This window comes from Schistocerca serialis, chromosome 7 (assembly GCF_023864345.2).
Source record: "Schistocerca serialis cubense isolate TAMUIC-IGC-003099 chromosome 7, iqSchSeri2.2, whole genome shotgun sequence".
NCBI classification, from domain to species: Eukaryota; Metazoa; Arthropoda; class Insecta; order Orthoptera; family Acrididae; genus Schistocerca; species Schistocerca serialis.
In genome coordinates this window covers 257,261,208-257,282,021 of record NC_064644.1, presented here as the reverse complement: position 1 = coordinate 257,282,021, position 20,814 = coordinate 257,261,208, and the positions used below count along the sequence as shown (strand labels likewise).

Here is a 20,814-nt window from a genome sequence, read left to right as displayed (position 1 = left end):
CCGATACTGATAAAATTTAAGAATAACCCTAGGACGGGAGTAAAGATGCAAAGATAAATGGAATATAAGAAATGCTAAGTGGGTAGGATATGGGGAAGTGCTGACGGAGAGGCTGAACGACCTTAAAGAAAGTGGGAATGTGAGAGAGGACTGTCCCAACCTAGTAGATAATGTAGATAAGGCAACCGAAGCCTGAATCCCATAAAAGAGGCGCTTCTAGGTTTCTGCTAGGCCACCTCCAGTGCGGTTGGACGACGAGTGAGAGACAGAAAATTAGGAGAGGAGAAAATCACTCACAATATACAAGCCACAAGCCACGGAAGAGAAGTTTTTTGATTTGAATCGCATCCAGACAAGGACGAAGCGGCTGTACAAAAATTAAAAAAGAGGAAATCTGCCGGAATTTATGTAATAGCCTATCTACTGTATCCTGCATGACTATCGTTTGGAATAAGTTCAAGAGGATAAGACGAATTAATACAGTAATGGGAATCGTACAGGCAACACCTTAAATCTTTTAGAAAAATTTTTATGCAAGTTGTCCCCTGACGCTGAGGAAGAGGAAGAAAACATGAGCTTACGGTGGACAATCAGATGGAACACATACTGAAGGGAAAATTTCTCCATGTCGGAACTGACACGAACAGCAGCCCACAGCAAGAGTGCGGGCCAGAGGCCAGATAACATTTGTTATCCTATGCTTCAACTCACGCCGGAGAAGGAACTAATTTATCAATTAACTTCTTAAATAAAATATAGACAAGATCTGTAGCCCAGAAATGAAGACTGCTCGGATCATACCAGATTATAAAACGGGGAAGCCCATCACTCTTCTACTGTGGTACCAGACGTGTTCTGCCAAGACTACAATGGCAGTAATACTTCTGATTCGACCATTACAACAAATTTTCTTCTTATCACGCGTCGTCCTGCCAAATTTGGAGTGTGCTATTATGCGTCAGCACTCGTCATTCCGGTTCATCAATCGGATGACGTTTTTTGGTCCATGCACGGGAAAGCGTATGCGTGAAACTGACTCTGGACATTGGACGGCAGTGGTCTACGTGGGCGCCATACTGTCAAATACCAATGGACGCAGACATTAAAAATTCTCCGGACCGACACAGACAATGTATCCGTTCGGCGTTGTCTGTTAATCGAGCGGCGGGCCCCAGTGCACTAAAACGATCTGCAAGGGGCCCGCTCTGACGCTGCCCGCGTCGCAGACACCCTCCTCGCCTCGCTACAAAAGGTGAAAACTCCACGTACCCCCTGTGGTGTGACGAGCGGACCGTACTCTGCTCTCGTCGCTCAGGTAGCCGTGCCGCCACTCATCCCAGCCCCATCACCCAGTTACGATCTAAAAAAAATCAGATCTCTCATTCCAGATTCCATTATTCCAATGACCTTAACTGGCCGTCCCCACTCGGGAACTGAACAAGAAAAAATTGAGTCAAGGCAAAAAGTGGAAAGGGACAAGCCACGAGAGCATGGTGTCTTTATAGCCCTCAAAACAAAAGATTTTGTTTTATAGTGATTGGATCACTTCGCCCATGGATACTGTGTCATTCACACTCAAAGATCCGAGAAGTTGGAACTTACATTACGCCTTAACTAATTAGAGAAAGTCAGTAGGGATTAGAAGGAAGATGGAAGGGTTAACAACGCAGCCAACCGCTCTTTCCCAATATACTTCACCTAACACAGACTTCTGCTCAGGGTTACCACGTACACTCAACGAGCAACTCATCCGCACAAATGAAAGATGGGTACTTGACAGAAGGGCCGTACTGAACGTTGCTGTTAATGATAGGACCACCTGGTCCCTGCAACTTCACAGATCCTCTTAAACAATGAAAAATCCATATTTTGTGTGTTGTTGTTGTTGTTGTCTTTAGTCCAGAGACTGATTTGATGCAGCTCTCTATGCTGCTCTATCCAGTGCGAGCCTCTTTATCTCCGAATAACTACTGCAACCTACATCCTTCTGAATCTGCTTTGTGTATTCATCTCTTGGTCTTCCTTTACGATTTTTACCCTCCACGCTTTCCTCCAGTACTAATTTGGTGATCACTTGGGGCCTCAGAACTGGCCCGACAACTGATCCCTTCTTTTTGTCAAGTTGTACCACAAATTTCTCTTCTCCCCAGTTCTGTTCATTACCGCCTCATTGGTTACGTGATCTACTCATATAATCTTCAGCTTTCTTCTGTAGCACCACATTTCGAAAGATTCTATTTTCTTCTTGTCTAAACTAGTTATCGTCTACGTTTCACTTCCATACATGGCTACATTCCATACAAATACCTTCAGAAATGACTCCCTGACATTTTAATCTATACTTGATTTTAACAAATTTCTCTTCTTCAGAAACGCTTTCCTTGCCATTGTCAGTCTACATTTTATATCCTCTCTACTTCGACCATCATCAATTATTACTTCTTAAAGTGTCTGGTTTCCTAATCTAATTCCCTAGCATCACCTGTGTAACTCGACCACATCCTAGTATCCTCGTTTTGCTTTTGTTGATGTTCATCTTATATCCTCCTTTCAAGACTCTGTCCATTACGTTCAACTACTCTTCCAGGTCTTTTGCTGTCTCTGACAGAATTACAATGTCATCAGCAAACCTCAAAGTTTTTATTTCTTCTCCATGGATTTTAATTCTTACTCCAAATTTTTCTTTTGTTTCCTTTAGTGCTTGCTCAATATACAAATTGAATAGCATTGGAGGTAGGCTCCAACCCTGTCTCATTCTCATCTCAACCACTGCTTCCCTTTCGTGCTCCTCGACCCTTATAACTGCCATCTGGTTTCTGTACAAATTGTAAATTGCCCTTCGCTTTCTGTATTTTACCCCTGCCACCTTCAGAATTTGAAAGAGAGTATTCCAGTCAACATTGTCAAGAGCTCTGTCAAAGTCTACAAATGTTAGGAACGTAGGTTTGCCTTTCCTTAATCTATTTTCTAAAATAAGTCGCAGGGTCAGTATTGCCTCACGTGTTCCAACATTTCTACGGAATCCAGATTGATCTTCTACGAGGTCGGCTTCTATCAGCTTTTCCATTCGTCTGTAAAGAATTCGCGTTAGTATTTTGCAGCTGTGACATATTAAACTGATAGTTCGGTATTTTTCAGACCTGTCACCACCTGCTTTCTTTGGGGTTCGTATATTTATATTATTCTTGAAGTACTTCAACTGTCTCATACATCTTGCTCACCAGAAGAGTTCTGTCATGGCTATCATTCCCAAGGCTCTCAGTAGTTCTAATGCAATGTTCTTTACTCCTGGGGCGTTGTTTCGACTTAGGTCTTCCAATGCTCCGTTAAATTCCTCACGCAATATCAAGTCTCCCATTTCCTCTTCATCTACGTTCTCTTCCATTTCCATAACATTGCACTGAAGTACATCACCCTTTCTTAGACCCTCTATATACTCCTTCCACGTTTCTGCTTTCCCTACTTTGCTGAGGACTGGTTTTCCATCTGAGCTCTTTTCTACAAAGATCTCTTTAATTTTCCTGTAGGCAGTATCTATCTTTCCCCTAGTGATACATGCTTCTACATCCTTACGTTTGTCTTCTAGCCATCCCTCCTTAGCCATTTTGTACTTCCTGTCGATCTCATTTTTGAGACATTTGTCTTCCTTTTCGCCTGCTTCATTTACTGCGTTTTTATATTTTCCCCCTTCATCAATTAAATTCAATGTCCCACCTGTTACCCATGGATTTCTACTAACCCTCGTCTTTTTACCTACCAGATTGCCTGTTACCTTCACTATTCCATGTCTCAAAGCTACCCATTGTTCTTCTACTGTATCTCTTTTCCCTGTTCTTGTCAATCGTTCCCTAATGCTCTCTCTGAAACTCTCTACAGCCTCGCGTTCTTTCGGTTTATCAAGGTCCCATCTCCTTAAATTCCTACCTTTTCGCAGTTTCTTCGGATTTAGCCTACAGTTCATAGCCAATAAATTGTGGTCAGAGTCCATATCTGCCCCTGGAAATTTCTTACAATTTAAAACCTGGTTCCTAAATATCTGTGTTACCATTATATAATCTATTTGAAACCTCCCAGTGTCTCCAGGCCTCTTCCACGTATGAAGCATTCTTTCATAATTCTTAAATCAAGTGTTTGCTATTATTAAGTTGTTCTCGATGCAAAATTCTACCAGGCGGCTTCGTCTTTCGTTCGTTACCCGCATTCCATATTCATCTACTGCTTTTCCTTCTATTTCTTTTCCTACAATTGTATTCCAGTCCCCTATGAATATTAAATTTTCGTCTCCCTTCACCATCTGAATAATTTCTTTTATCGCCTCATAAATTTCTTCAATATCTTCATGATTTGCGGAGCTAGTTGGCATATAAACTTGTACCATTGTGGTAGCCGTGGGTTCGGGACTATCTTAGCTACAATAATGCATCCACTATGCTTTTAGTAGTAGCTTATTCGCGTTCCTACACTACTGGCCATTAAAATTACTACACCAAGAAGAAATGCAGATGATAAACGGGTATTCATTGGACAAATACGATATCCCAGAACCGACATGTGATTACATTTTCACGTAATTTGGGTACTTAGATCCCGAGAAATCAGTACCCAGAACAACCACCTCTGGCCGTAATAACGGCCTTGATACACCTGGGCATTGAGTCAAACAGAGCTTGGATGGCGTGTACAGGAACAGCTGCCCATGCAGCTTCAACACGATACCACAGTTCATCAAGAGTAGCGACTGGCGTATTTTGACGAGCCAGTTGCTCGGCCACCATTGACCAGACGTTTTGAATTGGTGAGAGATCTGGAGAACGTGCTGGCCAGGGCAGCAGTCTAACATTTTTTGTATCCAGAAAGGCCCGTACAGAACCTGCAACATGTGGTCGTGCATTATCCTGCTGAAATGTAGAGTTTCGCAGGGATCGAATGACGGATAGAGCCACGGGTCATAACACATCTGAAATGTAATGTTGTAACCTCTCCGCACGAAATATTGTTAAATAAAAATGCAAAAATTAATGAATGAAAATTGACCATGAACCCACAATAATATTAATTAAATAATGAACCATGAACCAAATGTAACCTCTCAACAGAAATAATAATATCTGGTAAATTTTATAAGGGCAGCAACGCTGACCTTCGGCCCTGTATTCTGAATAAAAAAAGCAAAAATTATTACCTCAATAAAAACTGCATCTATATCTGCTCTTAATTATACATTCTTGTGTATATATATATATATATATATATATATATATATATATATATATATATATATATATATATATATATATATATTATTCTTGGAGGGAATGCATAGGAAATATTCTTTAAATTGAAATGAATGTTTTTTTAAAAGAGTTACTTTATATAAAAAAATAATTATTGGGCCATTTTTTGAACAAATTAATTACAATTAACATACATTATTAGATATGCGCAATGCTGCTTCTTTATCTTCTACAACAATACTCATCGTCCAGAGTCCTGACCAGAGTCGCGAGCAGAGCACACAGCCGACGCATGCCGACTCCCGCAGACTTCTACTGTCCACTCGCTACTGTATCCGACCGACTACTACTGTATCCGACTGACTAATACTGTCGACTCGCGCAGACTAGCGCAGACTCGCGACAAGCAACAACTAACAATAAACTACTCTCTGGTCAGAGATTCTATCATGCTTCGCCCATCGCCGGCGAAGCATACTCCTTACATAACCCTCCACTGGGGGGGCAAAAATTTGGCAGCGATCGTGGGTCAATTGGACTTGCCATGAGCAACAAATTTTTCATAATTAATTAACTTTACAATCACAGAATATATACATATATATATAGGTGCAGAACATGTAATAAAATATAGTGCCCATGCACTGAGTACAGACCGTATCAAACAAAGACAAAATGTATACACAATGAGTACAAATAAAACGACATAAAGTGCACACGCACTGAAGTTGAGAACATATCAAATAAAGACAAAATGTATACACAGTGAGTACAAAACATATTAACAAATGGCAAAAGTGCACACGCACTGTAGTTCAGTACATATCAGCAAATCACAAAATGCAATGAATACAAATCAAATTAACAAAATGACGAAAGTGCACACGCACTGTAATACAGAACATATCTGGGAATCACCAAAAAAAAAAAAATGTATACATAATGAGTACAAATCATATTAACAAATGGCATAGAGTGCACACGCACTGTATATGTCTTTATCATTTTACAAGAATTAGGAAAGGAATGGGAAGGATTGCGTCATGGTTGTAGCACTTTAGTTTGCACGCAGCTGCACTGAAAGTTCATATCTTTCTACAGAAGCACAACACCAAGTGAGACAATCTGAAGCTCTTTTCCTTGAAGTATTAATCAGTGTAGCCAAGACACTGAAATGTCGTAATAATATTCCATGCTATGATTTTGGTAGTACATTAGGTATACCAAACAGTGGGACCATAATAACATCTCCATCGCTCAAGGTGGTGGACAGCATGGCGTGTCAACACCACGTTCTTGTAAAGTAGACCAACGTAGAATTAGTGCAAAAACCAAATATAGTGCTCCATGATCATGAGGATAGACAGGACAAATGGATATTGCAGTAATTTCTGGTAATTAGGTCAGAAGGTGAAGGACATTAAGTCACATAGTAGACTTAATTGAGAATTACACTAGTCTAACAACTGATTTGAGTAATTGGTGGCACTCATCGCCCAGTTACTGAACATTTCTGTACCATGTATGTAGTATTACAGAATAATGTTCATAAATTATCTGAATATAGTAATTATTGGCACTCATTGCCCAGTTACAAACCATCAGAAGTCATCATTCAAAACAGAAGCTAATGAATGGCATAGTATTAACATAATTCACTTAATTATAGTAATCATTGACATCATAGGTCATCTTATTACAATAATCAATGGCATTCATTGGCCAGTTACAAAGCATTTTTTTTGTATTCTTTAGAAGTCATTATTCAAAATGAGTTAATAATTGACATAGCATTTATACATAATTAATCTAATTATGGTAATCATTGGCATCATAGGTCATCTTATTACAATAATCAGTGGCATTCATTGGCCAGTTACAAAGCATTTCTTTTGTATTCTTTAGAAGTCATTATTCAAAATGAGTTAATTGTTGACATAGCATTTATACATAATTAATCTAATTATAGTAATCATTGACATCATAGGTCATCTTATTACAATAATCAATGGCATTCATTGGCCAGTTACAAAGCATTTTTTTGTATTCTTTAGAAGCCATTATTCAAAATGAGTTAATTATTGGCATACCATTTATACATAATTAATGTAATTATAGTAATCATTGGCATCATAGGTCATCTTATTACAATAATCAATGGCATTCTTTGGCCAGTTACAAAACATTTTTTTTATGTATTATTCAGAAGTCATTATTGAAGTGACATACTATTCAGAGCTGATCAGTATTACTCAGAACTCTCTTAAACTAGTAGCATTATTTGCGACTGATAATTACTTTGGTTGCTTTTGAGTTATTGCTGCAAATGAAGATGTGTAACATTATTCGTCATGAGTCAGCTGTAGCAAGGTTATGAAATAAGTAGAATGTATGTGATCACATTCATAAACGATATAGGTTTAATAAACAACTATTTATACCACATTAATTTCATGAATAATTTCTCCTGCAAAATATACAAAATGGATTATGAAACTGAAAGAAGAGACGCATATTATGCTGAAAAGTAGTGAACTTCGAATTAACAGGTAGTGAAATGTGTATAAAAATACGTATGTTCTCTAGCTGTCCTTTCCAAAAGCTTCAGTCATCATACCATGCGATATAAGACATACTGTCAAAACGAACTGCAACAAATACTTAAATAACTACATAGTATCTCTTAACTAACAGTAAATATATAAACTTCATTATTATTTTCATCTGCAAAGAAAAACTTCATTATCCATATCACCATAACTCCATTATTATCATCACCTGTAAAGAAAATCTTCATTATCCATAGTAGCATATTCTTCATCATTATTCATCACCATTCATTATCATCCGCAAAAAAAATCACTTCATTATTCATTATACAACTATTCCTTATTTCTAGCATATTTCATCACTAAAACTAAGATGTGTAGTTATGTCTGACAGCCTGCATCAATCGTCTCATATTCTGAAAGAAAAAATTAGTTAAGACTGCTATCATACGATGTGTATAGTATATTCTTGTTAATGCTTGTTAATTCTGATCCATTTACTCTTCATCACGAGGTATTGCATCCTCTTTCGTTCATTCTGAAGGTGAAATTACCATTTCTGTTTAATTTATTTCTTTTACATGTTATTGCTTTCTGAAAATGATGAACAAAGATTAATGTCTTGCATTTAATTCATATACCCATTAGATAAAAACTGGTTTATAGTAACATAATTGAGCATACAGCATAGCATGACAGAAAACGTAATATGTCAAAAACATCGACAGTGTTCAGAAGCAAAAATGTACACAGTGTATCACAATGTAGCAGCAAAAAAAAGGTAAAGTAGTCACGATGTTGAGATAGCGTAAGGCAAAATGTTAAAGTCAACTGGTGTTTGTTATATCTTAAATATTTCATAGTACATACAAACAAAACAGGAAAACAATCGTACATACATAAAAAATGGAAAATATACACGGTCTGATGTGTAACGACAACAAAAGCGACCTGCCAACCTTACCTTGCCGGGCACTTGCCAAGAAAAAATTACGATAATTATCAGTAGGTGTTCATGTGAATATAATTGCATAAGTCGTCATAAAAAAATTAGGAAATCGCATTACAGTGTGATAAATCATAAAGTATCTTCATTCAATAAAAGGTTTGATGTTGGATATGTGGTGGTTCCCTTTGGTTTTTCTGGTTCTCAAAGTTTCGACGTGTACTACATTGGGGTGAGGAATGCTGTGAATCCGATATGGACCTGCGTATAGAAGCTCAATTTTACTGCATCTACTCTTTCCTTTGTTGGATAAATAGTGTGTACGTACTAATATCTTCTGTCCAATGTGAAAGTCACGTCGTGTACAAACCTGTTTTTGCTGTTTTCTCCGGCGCTCTGCGGCACGTTTGATGTTGTTCAGCGCAATGTCAATTATTTCATGGTGTCGTAGTTGACGAGATGTAGGAAATGTTACTAATTCTTTAATTTTGTTAGGTGGTTCAACATTTTTCAGTATAACAGACGGAGATAGCATAGTAGATTCATTTGGTATGGAATTAATTACGTCTTGGAATGAGAGTATGTGTGTGTCCTAATCAATATGTTTTTTATAGCAGTAAATTCTACCCAGTTTACCAATTTCTTTCATTAATCGTTCACAAGGGTTCGAAGAAGCATGGTACCTGGATACATAGACCGGAAAAATGTTTCTAGCTCGTAACATACGTGACCATATAGCAGATCGAAACTGTGGTCCATTGTCGGAAATTACTTTCAACACATGCCCTACATGAAATAGAAAATGTTTTACAAATGGTTTCAAAACAGTTTTAGCAGTAGCTTTGCGTAACGGAGTGAAGGTAACAAATTTTGAAGTGAGTTCAACAGCGACAAAGATGTAGCAAAAACCTCTATTAGTTCTGGGAATTGGACCAAAAATGTCTACAGCGGCCATGTGTCTTAATTTAACAGGTACAATGGGATGTAATGGAGGAATATGTGAAGTCGTATCTGATTTAGCTTTATGGCAGATTTTACATGACGCTAAAACTCGTCGAATACGTTTCTCCATGTTGGTAAAATAACAGTTCTGTCTCAGTATAAGAAAACATTTTCTAGCTCCGTAATGTGCGTAACTTAAATGAGTATACCAGATTAATTTGTTAACAAGTTCGTCAGGAATGCATAATAACCAATTATTGCTGTCAGGATGAGAGCGGCGAAACAGAATGTCATTGCGTACAGTGTAATGGTTTCTAATGGTAACATTATTCCTATCTTGCCAAAGGTGTTTGATTTCTTTCCATACGTTGTCTTTACTTTGCTCTTGTGCTATGTCTTGTAATGACGACGAAATGAAATTTTCAAATGCAGCTTGTTGAATGTACATGACGCTGAAATTTGCTTTGCAGAAGTTGGTTGCGATGTCTTGGTGATTGTTGCTGAGAGAACGGGGTAGTGCGTCTGCTACAATATTTTGTGTGCCGGGAATGTGAACAATTGTAAAATTAAATTCCTGCAAATAAAGTTTCCATCTACTTAATCTGTCGTGTGTAAATTTAGCCGAAAGTAAAAATTGTATCGCTCTATGATCTGTGTAAACGGTAGTTTGTCTACCATAAAGAAAATGCCTAAATCTGGTAAAAGCCCATACAACACAAAATGTTTCAAGTTCTGTAGCAGAATAATTTCGTTGAGCAGGTGACAGAATGCGACTTACAAAAGCGCTGTTTTTAATTACTGTACAACCATCTTCTTCAATTTCCTGCCCCAAGCGGTGTTAGAACTGTCGGTGGCAATAGAAAAATTTCTGGTAAGATCTGGGTGCGATAAAAGTGGTGCATTCAACAAAGCATGTTTCAAATAACATTCTCGTGAACAAGATTCTGCGTATCAAATTTATTGCTTGCGTTACTGGAATATGCAACCTGTACTGTTTCTAATCAAATTCCATCTGACGTGTCATTATTTTCGGGAGGATGCTGTAGCATTTCGATTATTTGAACTGTTCTGTTATTTCTTCCTGACGTCTTACGTTCTGGATGATACCTACTGTCTGGTTCATTCACGATAATATGTTGTTGCTGATGTTCTTGCTGCTGATGAGATCGACTATTATTAAATGTACGCTGAAAATTGTGCTCATTATTTTTACGTCTGTCATGATAATCATTTCTATACGGTGCATTGCGATAGGAATTGAAGTAGTGTGTCTTCTGTACGTACTGATTCCCTTGTTGCTATGCGTTACTATTTGTTGGGGGCGATGGTATACGTGTACGCGGCGAAACATTAAAGCTTGGTTGACCTTGTGCATTACATTGTTGGTTAGGTATGCTAACCGGTTGGTTTTGTTGCTGTTGCGGAGAAAAACCTCTATTGTTACCAAAATGTGGTTCCTGTTGCTGATAATTTTGACGATACTGATATTTAAAATTTTTTTTTTCACTGTTATTAAAGTTACGGCGGCAGTTGTCATTTCGGGAGTGTCTAAAGATAAATGTCACTTTCGGTAAAACTTGTCACATCGGGTTTTCATTACTCTTTCTTAATCCTAGGTAGAGCAATAGTCGAAGAGCTGTTTTGATAGATATAAAGGATAGTAGAAGAGAAGGCAGCAGTGCAAAAACTAAAAATGAAACAGCACTACTACGGCTCGGGGCCCTGTGCACGCTACGGCACATATTCATTAAAGCGTAATGAATCCCCTGAGGTCTATTACGCGCTGCAAATAAATCTTCGCTTTTGCGTTACAGGCAATGGCGGTAAAAATTCAGAAGCAAATTGCTGTATCCTTGCTAATTCTAGTTTCTGCATTACAGGCAATGGCGGTGAAAGTACAAAAATAAATTGTCGTGTCCAGTTCAAAGCGTGTACCTGTGCTCTGTCATTTTCAAATACCTTAGATTTTCTTACGGATAAAAATTGCTCGTAATCGTTATCGTCTCTGAATGTGTGAACAGGTTCACAATTGCATAAGAATCTGTTTGTCTGTGTCTTTTCGGATTTTAACTCCCGTAGTCTCTGTAAATTACCTAAGTTACACTGGCTGTGTGAGTGTGACAAATGGGCGGAATGTGCCGTATGATGTGACGTGTTATTAACTGAAACATTTTTCATCTCTGTCACTTCTTGCTGTAAAGTTGACAATTTTCTACGTAATGTATTATTAGACGAATCTATCTCACTGATTGTCTGCTGTAAATTTTGGAATTCAGGTGTTTGGTTGAACAAAATCGGTGAAGTATCGTCTGATTTGTTGTCATTATTACTTTCAATAACGTCAATACGACTGTCCAATTCATAATGCCATAACTTGATCCATGCCAATATTAGCTACTGTATTCTCTGTGCTGTGTGCTGGTGTACCTGCAATTGTCACGTTTTGTGTAACCATTCGGTCCTTATGTGATTCTCGAAAAGGTTTCCCAATCGGATGTGCACTGTTAGTCACTACCTCGGAATCAAATAAATCTGCCGTACTTTGAGTCCACTGTTCATTTTCGTAAGAAAAATTTGTCTGTTCGTTACGTAAATTTTCCAAATCAGGTGTGTCAAGCTGGGCAGCGTTCATTGTAACAGAACGTCCCGCGTCATCAATTGTCGTGAAATTAACAGAGGACACAATTGAATTCGTTTGTTCATCATTAAGATAAAAATCATTATTAGTGGTCGGTACGCACTGATTGTCTGTAAATGGAGGATTGTCATCATTACACTGAGTGTCGCAAATATTATCGATCAAGTTATGAGAATCGGCTATTTCACTCATTGTACATCGCGATGTACTGTTAACAGTTTTTCGCGGCATTTTTCACTAATCAAAATTATTCACAAATGAAACAAAGACAATGCAAAATGCAACAAACACAAATACAACAATTAGCAACAAATTGCCGATGATCTGTGGAAGAAAGAGTGACAAATTAGTAAATGCGTTGCGCCAGATGCAAACTACGTTTAAGTAAATAAGAGCAGATATGTGACTACTTATCAGAAGATTCCAAAAGAAATACGATCCTGGCCGGATGTCGCCAAGTGTAACCTCTCCGCACGAAATATTGTTAATAAAAATGCAAAATGGAGCCAAGTGTAACCTCCTCACACAAAAATTAATGAATGAAAATTGACCATGAACCCACATAATATTAATTACATAATGAAGCATGAACCAAATGTAACCTCTCAACATAAATAACAATATCTGGTAAATTTTATAAGGGCAGCAGCGCTGACCTTCGGCCCTGTATTCTGAATAAAAAAAGCAAAAATTCTTACCTCAATAAAAACTGCATCTGTATCTGCTCTTAATTATACATTCTTCGACACAGCTTCGTGCAATGCTGGCGTATATATATATATATATATATATATATATATATATATATATATATATATATATATATATATATTATTCTTGGAGGGAATGCATAGGAAATATTCTTTAAATTGAAATGAATGTTTTTTTTTAAAGAGTTACTTTATATAAAAAAATAATTATTGGGGCATTTTTTGAACAAATTAATTACAATTAACATACATTATTAGATATGCGCAATGCTGCTTCTTTACCTTCTACAACAATACTCATCGTCCAGAGTCCTGACCAGAGTCGCGAGCAGAGCACACAGCCGACGCATGCCGACTCCCGCAGACTACTACTGTCCACTCGCTACTGTATCCGACCGACTACTACTGTATCCGACTGACTAATACTGTCGACTCGCGCAGACTCGCGCAGACTAGCGCAGACTAGCGCAGACTCGCGACAAGCAACAACTAACAATAAACTACTCTCTGGTCACAGATTCTGTCATGCTTCGCCCATCGCCGGCGTAGCATACTCCTTACAATGCCCACTGTTCAAAGTGCCATCAATGCGAACAAGAGGTGACCGAGACGTGTAACCAGTGGCACCGCATACCATCATGCCAGGTGATACGCCAGTATGGCGATGACGAATACACGATTCCAATGTGCGTTCATCGCGATGTCGCCAAACATGGATGCGACCATCATGATGCTGTAAACAGAACCTGGATTCATCCGAAAAAATGACGTTTTGCTATTCGTGCACCAAGGCTAGTCGTTGAGTACACCATCGCAGGCGCTCCTGTCCGTGATGCAGCGTCAAGGGTAATCGTGGCCATTGTCTCCGAGCTGATAGTCCATGCTGCTGCTAACGTCTTCGAACTGTTCGTGCAGATGGTTGTTGTCTTGTAAACGTCCTCATCTGTTGACTCAGGGATCGAGACGTGCCTGCACGATCCGTTACAGCCATGCGGATAAGATGCCTGTCATCTCGACTGCTAGTGATACGAGGCCGTTGGGATCCAGCACGGCGTTCCGTATTACCTTCCTGAACTCACCGAATCCATATTCTGCTAACAGTCATTGGATCTAGACCGACGCGAGCAGCAAAGTCACGATACGATACACAGCAATCGCGATAGGCTACAATCCGACCTTTATCAAAGTCGGAAACGTGGTGGTACGCATTTCTCCTCGTTACACGAGGAATCACAACAACGTTTCACCAGGCAACGCCGGTCAACTACTGTTTGTGTCTGAGAAATCGGTTGGAAACTTTCCTCATGTCAGCACGTTGTAGGTGTCGCCACCGGCGCCAACCTTGTGTGAATGCTCTGAAAAGCTAATCATTTGCATATCACAGTATTTCTCCCTGTCGGTTAAATTTCGCGTCTGTAGCACGTCATCTTCGTAATGTAGAAATTTTATTGGCCAGTAGTGTATTTTTATTCATTACCCCTATTTGATTTTGTATTTATAACCCTGTATTCACCTGACCAGAAGTCTTGTTCCTCCTGCCACCGAACTTCACTAACTCCCACTACATCTAACTTTAACCTATGCATTTCCCTTTTTAAATTTTCTGACCTACCGGCCTATTAAGGGATCTGACATTCCAAGCTCTGATCCGTAGAACGCCAGTTTTGTTTGTGATGACATCGATGTCTTCCTGGGTAGTCCCCACCTGGAGATCCTTATGGGGGACTGTTTTACCTCCGGAATATTTTACCCAAGAGGACGGCATCGTCATTTAATCATACTGTAAAGCTACATGTCCTCGGAAAGTATTACGGCTGTTGCGGCTGATGTTACAACGCCAGATTAGTCAATCATCCAGACTGTTGCCCTGCAACTACTGAAAAGGCTGCTGCCCCTCTTCAGGAACCACACGTTTGTCTGGCCCCTCCGTTGTGGTTGCACCTACGGTACAGCAATGTGTATCGCTAAAGCATACAAGCCTCCCCACCAATGGCAAAGTCCATGGTTCATGGTGGGGGGGGGGGGGGGGATTTTTTGTGTACCCAACACAAACCCAATCGACATCCTCTAAAAAGGGAAATGTCCTTATTACAACAGTTCAACCTTCAGAGACACACATATACAGTACCCCTTACCAAATGAGGATCGTACATGGAATGCAGGTGACATTCAACACTTGATACAGGAAATTTGCAACAACTATTCAGCTCTCAGACGCACGACAGCGTAATGAAACGTATCAGTATTTGTGTGGCATCTATATAGCGTGACATTTTGTAGGAGGTGAAAAACAACCATAATTATGTATCGAAGTATATGAGACAATTAGAAATATCAGAACAACAGCATCAAAACAGAACTAATTATGTTGCAATATAGGCATCGAATATACATAAGAAAGAATGAAACAAAAAAGAAAGATTTCATTTTTCAGTAATGCAAAGTCTTTGGCAGTGAGTGTTGTATGAAATCCTCCGAAAGAGGCTACCCATTGAAGGAATCCTTCTTGGTTGATTTACCAAAAACTTATGTTAAAAAAATAGAATTATCTTGACGAATCATTTAAAAAAACATGTCAAATTTAAAAACAAAAAAAATGTTTAGATGCTTGTGAGGCATGGAAAGATATCGTTTGTCCAGTGGTCTCTATTGTATAAAAACTAAAGGAGGAAGAAAAACGTAAGACACTGATAAGATTGGAAATACCAAAACTATTAAACATCACAGCACACAGTTAATTGAGGTCTTAAGATTGGGTAACGATAAATTTGTCTTGACAGGGAGGGAGGGGTGGGGCTATGTTTTGCAGTACTGTATTCTATCGTTGGCAGTACCAAAATAAAGAACATATCACAAGGTTACAGTCGACCTTTCCACTCACTTTACACTCACTAATTTATGTAACTCTTCTGGATTTCGTGGCTGTTGTCACTGAAGTTAAAATCTTCTTGGTTGTTAGGCCTTGTCATATTTATTGTAAAATAATCGACGTTTTGACCCCTCTTCTGGGATCTTCTACAGGATTTTCCTGTGTCCACTGTTGCTAGAACACTGTCAGAGATCAGTGTCGCATTCTCTTAAAAAGGGGCGTTTCGCCTACATACACTTTGCCGCAGCCACATGTCACTTGATAGACGCCTGCATTGTGGAGGCAATCAGGTGCATCCGTTTTCCGTCGGAAAAAATCCTTTATTTTGTTTTGACTAAAGAAAGATGTCTGGATACCATTTATCTTTAGAATTCTGCTTATGCGGTCAGTGACCCCAGAAACGAACGGTAACCTAACGGAGTGAGAAGCGGTTCCTCGTGATTCTTATTAGCATGATTAATATTCCGCCTAAAAGCCCTGTTGATTGAACAACTATTATAGCCATCTGCCTTCAATGTCCTCTTTAAAAACTTTAACTCCGATTCCAAGTTGTTATCATCGCCGATGCGGAAGGCACGTGAAGACAGTGTGTTGAGCCCTGCTTGCTTCTGGGCTGGGTAGAGATGTGCGATGTGGCATCTAAATACCTGTTTGTGTTAGTCGGCTTTCTATACACTCTGTGATCTAGAGTGTTAGCAGATCTTCTGTATACCAACACATCTAGGAACGGGAGACCGACCTCACTCTCAACCTCCAAGATAAATTTGATTTCGGGGTGAATCCCATTTAAGAAATTGTGGAACGCATGAAGTTCTTCTTCGCTTTGTGGCCATATAACAAATGTATAATCCACATAGCGGAGCAAACAAGAAGGCTTCAAAGGAACACTACTTAATACCTGTTGCTCAAGGTGTTCCATAAAAATGTCAACTGCAATTGGGGAAATGGGTGAGCCCATATCAAGGCCGTCGGCCTGTTCATAGAGGTTGAGAGTCTGGTCGGTCTCCCGTTCCTAGATGTGTTAGTATACAGAAGGTCTGATAACACTCTAGGTCACAGAATGTATAGGAAGCCGACTAACAAAAACAGGTTTTTACATGCCACATCGCACATCTCCACCCAGCCCAGAAGCAAGCAGGGTTCAATAGTCTGTCTTCACGTGCCTTCCGCATCAGCGATGACGACAACTTGGAATCGGAGTTAAAGTTTTTAAAGAGGATATTGAAGGCAAATGGCTATGATAGTTGTTCAATCGACAGGGCTTTTAGGCCGAATAGTAATCATGCTAATAAGAATGACGAGGAACCGCTTCTCACTCCGTTAGGTTACCATTCGTTATTGGAGTCACTGACCGCATAAGTAGAATTTTAAAGAAAAATGGCATCCAGAGATCTTTCTTTAGTGAAAAAAAAATAAAGCATTTTTTCCAACGGAAACAAAGAAGTGAATATGCGGCCGCAGCGTGCGAGCGACATAAACAACATGCTGCAAGTCACCTCGGCGGACAGAAATATTTTGGGTAAACATTCCCCTCTCCCGCTCTGTCTGTTTCGCATATAGCCAATGATGACGGCCAATCAGTAGCAGTAGGAGGAATTTCAACCAATAACCCTTATCCAGCGTAAGTGAGTAATAGTACCTTTCTATGCAATGGCGATGGGCCACCAATAGTATCCATAAGAGCTTTGCAAATAGTGCCCCTTCTTCTGCATAAGTGCGGGAATATTAGCCTATGACGATGGCCCGCCAATAGTAGCCATACAATTTTAACCAATTCTCCCACTTCTCCAGCACAAACGCAGGAAAACTCCTTTTTATAAGAGAAAGCGACACTAGTCTCTGACAGTGCTCTAGCCACAGTGGACACCGGAAGATCGTGAAGGAGATCCCAGAAGAGGGGTCGAAACGTCGATTATTTTAGAGGAAATGTGACGTGGCCTATCAACCCAGAAGATTTTAACTTTGCTGATCATTACTTGGTAGGTTAGAGAAGGTGAGCCGGATGATTGCATTCTCACTGTGTGGCGCGTCGAAGAACTGATTATTTTTTGTTGGCTCTTCTAGTAGTTTCGTATGACTATTATACCATGACCATTCGAGGTTTGGGCATAGGGTAATTTCTTGTTTTATTCGGTCTTGCATTTCCCGTGGCCAGTATATTCAGAGAAAAACGTCTTTGAATACTTGGAATGGTCGGAAGTTTGCCACTACCCCGGGCATTTTCACGGCTGCTGGATCTTCAATATCGCCGTACATAATTTCCAGTTTTGCCTCTAGTGACCATGATCCCGGTAAAGAGTGGCAAACTGAGACAGACAAACTTTCGCGTGGAGCGGACTTCCGTTTCCCCGAAAATTATGGAATTTTAGCACTGACAGGAATTGTATATAACCGAAGTCCAGTCCTGTCCTTGTGCTCGCGCTAAGCTTTCAGTCACACATCCTATTCTGCCCTACGTGTCCAAATACCTCTGCTTGGTTGTACTGACCGACCCCAACTGTGAGTTCCTCTGGTATTTCAGCTCCGCAATGCACGCCGTAAGTGGGCTGTAATTGTGCAAGAGATCGGTGTCATTGCCATAGCGCTTGTGCTATGATACGCTTCCTCTTTCTGACCCCACACACGGCGAGCCGATGACACGATTCACTCTGCCACTCCAGTAGGATCCGAGTGCAAAGCGCCTCTCTGTACTGCTTATTCTGTTTGAAAGGCGCGTTCTTCTATTCTCTGTAATTTCTGTGAGGTACCCGCAGCATGTTCTTCTACACTCGTTAATCTCTGTGAGGTACCGCAACATGCTCTCGTCTCTGCGTTTTGAGGGATTCAGTTGCACACACATTAATGCTTAAAGTTCGCTTCGCTAGCCTGGCACTGTTATTTGCCGTTACGGCGGTTCTTTTGGTGACTGACGCTTCCATCCTAGCTAAGCCAGCCTTCCTCTTCTCTGCTAACGAAATCTACGTATAATGAAATAATTAAATCGAGACCATAAACTGTCGACAGACGTTGATATACATAAAGGAGGACAGTTGAATGTGTGTGCCCCGACCGGGACTCGAACCCGGGATCTCCTGCTTATGTGGCAGACGCTCTATCCATCTGAGCCACCAAGGGTACAGAGGATAGTGCGACTGCAGGGATTTATCCATGGCACGCTCCCCGTGAGACTCACATTTCCAACTTAATGTCAACACACTACATTCGTAGTGCCCCTGGCCATTACACTCATTACTCGCGGCTGACAATCTTACCGAGTGCCGTAAGAGTTGGGGCAATGCGTGTGCATCCAGCACAGAAGGACGTCAAAATGGCCAGTTAGATTTAACTGTATGAAGATGGTATCTGTTCTTTCTTGTTGCTTCTTATATTTCTCCAAAAATCTGGAATAGTAAATTCGACACCTGCTAGCCTCGGGAGCACCGATTGGTGACACGAAACACGAGTCCCGTGCGCTGCTACATCGTATTGGAAAGATTGGCCTTTTGTTGCTTCCGTCTGCTTGTTCTCCCATAATGTTCCGTTCACTTCTACGCTTGTAACCAGATACTGAATCGTAACTCACATCAGTGTTTCTATCATCCTGTTCCGAGGGAATGTGAACTAGCTCATCTGGTGACCCATTTTCGTTCATAACTTGTGTTCTGTCCATCACACTACACCTTCCGGACTGAATCCCATTACGTCTCATCCTAGCATCACTTTGCGTTAACATTCACGTGAATAGGCAACAAACCAAAACATGCAGTGCACAACGTTTGGAAAAAATTTTAAAATTTATGTTACGCTTCCTAGTCTCCCAATAAAACTTTTCACATCAATTTGCATTATCATTTATCATCAACTCGAAAATTGATAAAAAAACTGTTAACAGTGGCGGATATCAACACACAGAATATATGGAATGTGGTGGAGAAACCACATCCACATGAAAAACAAAAAATCCATAGCTAAATAACGAGGACAACACAGTAAATTCGCGCCAGCGTTATATACTACGGTGGAATTAAATGTAGGGAGAGGAAAAACTGAACTTTAGTAAATGCTGACTGCCTCTCAGAGACAACCTGGAATAACCCTGGGCACGGGTCGCCTTATTATTCGCGGTGCCGGGGTTGAGATGTGGACATGTCACCCAAATTCGTTAAGGAATTTCGTATTAGTTAGGCTAAAACACCCAATTCCCCCCCCCCCCCCCCCCTTTAACTGCTACAGTTACTAACCTGCAACAGACAGTTTGTGGAGGAAACTATAATATGGCCTTGTTTGTGGTTAGTTTAAGAGTTGCACCTTCGACATAATTCTAATTCTGTTTATAGTAATTTGATAGCTGATCACTCATATCTGGCAAAGGGCCCTGATAATAAATGTCTCATTCAGCTACTGAAGAATAGAAAGATTTTGGTATCAGAAAGTGATTTATTGGAAGAATTCCTAAAATATTACCAGACGAAAATATTGAGCGGAATATAAATAAGAACAATGTAACTTGGTTAATGAGATGTTGGCTGAATACGCGTATATGAGTAGTATCAACTACCACATTACAGAGTCCTACAAAGTTTGTGAGTGAGAGTATGCATTACCAGGTTATCCCTATTACGAACAATTCTGATCGGGAGTAAGAGCCCTTGATACAGATCACATATGAAGGCCGTTCCTGTGTATGGCGACAAGGCAACAGCATAAGCTGGGAGGGGTCAAATTAATTAGACTACGGCGCCGGTGCTGCTAATACATTCCATCTACAAGACTGTTGGCGCCCCGACAGCTCGGAGCACGGAGATGCTGTTGCAGCTGCTGAACTTTATTAAATGCTGACTGCCTCCCAGAGACAACCTGGAAAGACCCGTGCATAAAGACCCGACCGAAACGACAGACAAATCCGACTGTTGTCACCAAGTGGTAACAGACATGTTCTGCTAAGAC

General features: G+C 40.0%; 1 non-coding gene across 1 annotated transcript; it reads right to left on the bottom strand.

Moving 5' to 3' along the window:
• Positions 1-18,928: 18,928 nt before the first annotated feature.
• Trnam-cau (transfer RNA methionine (anticodon CAU)) lies at positions 18,929-19,002 on the bottom strand. The gene has a single exon. It is a non-coding gene; the product is annotated as a tRNA-Met (tRNA).
• Between the last annotated feature and the right edge of the window lie 1,812 nt (positions 19,003-20,814).